Source organism: Buceros rhinoceros, unplaced genomic scaffold (genome assembly GCF_000710305.1).
Source record: "Buceros rhinoceros silvestris isolate BGI_N320 unplaced genomic scaffold, ASM71030v1 scaffold18933, whole genome shotgun sequence".
NCBI lineage: Eukaryota > Metazoa > Chordata > Aves > Bucerotiformes > Bucerotidae > Buceros > Buceros rhinoceros.
The window spans coordinates 18,982-23,074 of record NW_010402052.1 but is presented as its reverse complement, the minus strand read 5'-3'; the positions used below and the strand labels follow the sequence as shown (position 1 = coordinate 23,074).

The window sequence follows — 4,093 nt, the reverse complement described above, 5'->3', positions numbered from 1 at the left end:
CTTTCCCATTAAACCCGCTGCAGCGTAGACAGCCCTTTCCAAGTAACAAAAACTATAGAACAACCAGAACTCTCCCACTCATTGTGGCTTTACATCTCTTTTGGCAGATACTGTTCCTTATGTCATCTTTGAATCAACTCAGATAGGTTTTCCTGTGATTCTTTACTCCAAAACGAAAGAGAACAGTCCAGCTTTTTCTTGCAGAATACCTAATGATCTCTGATTACAAGCATGATTAAAAGTAGTGTGATAAATCTCACCTTGCCAACATTTTCTAGTTTGTCTAATTTCACATCCGGGTGGCTAATTCTCTTAGATTTTGTAAAGGATATTTTTCAAGTCTTGTTAGTTCAAGCTGTAGTGCAACCTTGTTAGCCAAACTTTTGCTAACAACGTTTTTCTCAGGGGAAGCTTTTTTGTTGATGTGTCATTCCCCTTTCCAGCTTTTCGAGGCAATTTCCAGGTATTAATATTTACTGTGAAGCCTTTTTACTCTTTCTGCTTTTAATATTTGAAGCACTTCCATCAGTGTTTCTGTCTGAAGTCAACAGAGATAGCAACTGATAATTTATTTTCTTGAGAGCTGTTCCTCGCACCAGGATTTATTGCTGGTTGGTTTGGGATTTTTTTTCCCTCCAGATGTGAAATATCTATTGAGGTAGCCCAGGCTTTCATAAAATTCAAGAAAGGGATCAAATGCCCGTGAACTTAATTCGCAAAGTGAAAATGAGCAACCACTCTTAAGCTAGTCACAAGAACACATAATGAGGTGCAGTCTTGCATTTCATCTCTTTCTGGGCTCAAATGCCTTACTGTGGTTAGAGACAAGTGCTAATCTGATGATTCACAAATCATAACTACTTTCCACAGCTAGACCCTAATCACCTATGTTTTTTTTAAATGCTCGTTTATCCAACAGTTAAATACTGGAACATTCACCCCAAATGAATATTACCCAAAAGCCAGGTTTAATTTTCCCTGTACTTTGCAACTCTAAGGCCAACGTTTTCTGCTGAAAGGGTCATTGAACTGTCTTCTGCTGTTCTACTTCATATGGAATATTCAGATATTTACTGGATCAGAAGAGACAGTGTGCTCAGCCTGAGTGACTAAGGTAGTCTCTAGGAAAAGGCAAGATGTGTGTTCCAATGGATACTTAAAATATTACAGTATTCACTGAAGTGAGGGACTGAAATACGGACACATCTTGTAGAAGACAGACCTGAGTGTCTTAATTTTCTGTGTTGCTCTGTGTCACCACAAAGGTACTTCATGAAGTTTTAGGATCTATAGTGCGTGTCTGTGCTTGAGAGCTTTTGTATATACATATTTATTATTTATAATATTATTTATAATTTGTGCTTACATAATTAAGACCATAATCTTAGTCATCCCTCTGTGGGATACAGTCCATCCTTCGTACCCACCTGCCATGAGAAAATCAGTGATCTTGCAGTGGACTGGTGATATCCTTAGCAGAAGAACATAAGAGAGCTAGGGAAAAAGTAAAGGCGTGTTCCTTAATCTATTCTTACTCATTTTTTTTCATTTCATAGGAGATTTGTTCCAGTAAGAATTTATAGATTCTGCCTGCAGATACCCAGTTACCTGCTTTGTGAGTGCCTGGTACTCCCTTTGTTTCAGTACCTCTTACTATTTCTTGTATACTAGTAAGACTTTTTGCAGAAAATGGAGGCACTCCCTTTCTTATATAGCTAATAAGCAGTTCTTAATTAACAGGAACTGAGAGATGTTTTTTTAACTGCTAAACAGCAGAGGAAGAGTAGAGACATTACAAGAACTCACTTGTTCGAACTTCACTGCACTGGGAGTTAAATGCAGATCTGTTTTAATATTGTAACAGTAAGTACTTCAGCATGTGTGCAGGTATCTAAAACCAATGAAGTTGTCTCTGTAGGTTGTTGAGAGGAGAAACTTTAGCTGGTTTGATGGTGTTCAAGAGGTATTATCTTAATAGTTCTCTAGTTTATAAGGAGCAGACACATACCTAGATGATACTTGAGATAGATAAACTGAAAATGGTTTTCACAAGCTTTTCAGCAGCAAGAATTCTACTGTTATTTTCATCTTTCTTTTTTTTTTTCTAAATCAGCTGGCTGTTTCGGCAGAACATAGAATATTTTCTTCATAGCGAAGACAAAGGAAATATTCTGTGTTTATTTTGGCATGTAATTTCTTAACAGTACATCTTCATCAGTGCATTAAAAATGCTTTGCAGCCAGGATTTTTATAATCTCCCACTAAGCCATAAAAGGGAGTAATTCTCAGCATTTTTTTCTCTTTTAAAAAATACTAACTTACATAAAAATCCATACAATGCACTTTTTAAGCAGTGTCAATGCACTTTAGAAAGTCCTAATATTGAGCATGAGCTTCACAGACGACAATTTATTTATCCTCCCTGCAGGATTTGTAAGTCCTACAATAAACTAGGCTTCCCAGCTCTCATTTTGGATTACTTCTGAATTCCCCTGGGAGCCACTTTTGTGGCAGATTCCATTTGGTTTCACAAGGCCTAAAGGGGGAAAACTTGGCATAGACCACAAATCTCTCACATTAGGAACAATTTGTAAACCACGAACAGAGGCAGCCAGAGTCCGTCCCCAGAATAGGCTGCTCCTGTTAGTGCCATTGTCTGAAAAGGTTTGGTTTGCCATTTCCCAGATGACCTGCCTATGTGTAGAGAGATGTGAAAAGTTAGAGACAAAAATGTTTTCTACAGAGTGAGGGGGAGCTTTCTTGTACAGAAAGGAAGGAAATACCTCTGTGGGATTTTATTTTTTCCCCTCTTCGTCCAAAAAATACAAAGAGGCCCTCTGTCTTTAATGCGAATGTCGGCTTTAAATCTTTTAGGTTTGGATTAACTCTGTAAAAGAAAAAAAAATCTGACAGGCTTTCAAATATGACGGAGAAAAACTTTTTTCCTCAATTCATGTTGTTCATTTGTAAAGCCAAAGGCTGGATGGACTGAATAGTAGGCGCCAGTTGTTCCTTCATTCATAGTTAGCATTACAATGCTCAGAATTAACATCCTAAGACCTACATTATCACTTCTGCTGTTTCACCAGAAAACATTTAGTACCGGGTGGCTAACACAAGGACAAGTCTTTGCTATGCTCTTATAAATTTTAAAATGTTGTTAGTAATAGGAAGTAAGGGTCATAATTCTATTTTTATTGGTTTTTCTTGTTTTTTAGGAAACTTTGTCTCTCTGATTGCTACTTAATGATAAAAAGTTTTGCAAAATGTAGCTGTGATAGACATTTCCTATTAGCTGCTGTTCTAGGAAATGAGTATTTCATCAAGTATGTCAAAAGTCATGTTTTGCTTTTAAAGCGATTGTGCTAATGCATTTTCTCTACTTTCTGATATAAAATTTTTTCTCTGTTGAAAATGCAAGTTGCATTATTTTGAACCTGTCACTGCTTAGTGTTTACACCTTTGCTGACAACCACTGGGAGAAATAATCACTAGAATCTCAGGGCAATGTCTATGTCCTTTTAACATAGCTGTGGAAAGTTTACCAGATTCATTCAGTTCAATGCTTTGCAGTCAGTGTCAGTAGGAATTTGGATACGAAAACAAGGTAAATGGAAATTTTTACCTATATGAGAATGAAATCTATTTTCTGAAAATAATTCACTTTTGATTTTACACATGAACGTGTCAAGTATAATTCCAAAATGTTCATGTATACACATCCAGAAATTAGCCTTTAGCTACTGCAAGCTACCTGCATTTGTCTGCTAATTAATCTTAGTAAATTTTAGCTCGTTTATTTTAGTTACGTACTGATATTTAACCTTTGAAAGGAATTAGTTTTCAAGTAATAAAGCAAAGAGCTTGAAAGGGTATCGTTGTGTGGCTGTGTTACTATCAATCTCTGTGCAATCTCATTACCTTACAAAGGTATTTTTAATACTGACTGCAAAACAATCTTTCAGTCATGTGCTTAAGTATTTACCATACTCGTTGCATCCATAATGTTATTGATGTTGATACCCTTGAATTACAAGGGTAGGTTGCAGGGGTTTTTTTCCTTTAGTGTCCACACATGACGGGGCGGGGTGGG

General features: G+C 36.7%; 1 protein-coding gene across 1 annotated transcript in view; it reads left to right on the top strand.

The window, feature by feature from the left end:
- The window catches only part of LOC104490264 (phospholipid-transporting ATPase IA-like), a gene marked incomplete at its 5' end in the record, with an annotated part of 42,425 nt that overhangs the window by 29,411 nt on the left and 8,921 nt on the right, over positions 1-4,093 (top strand). The gene's annotated exons all lie outside the window — the stretch shown is intronic.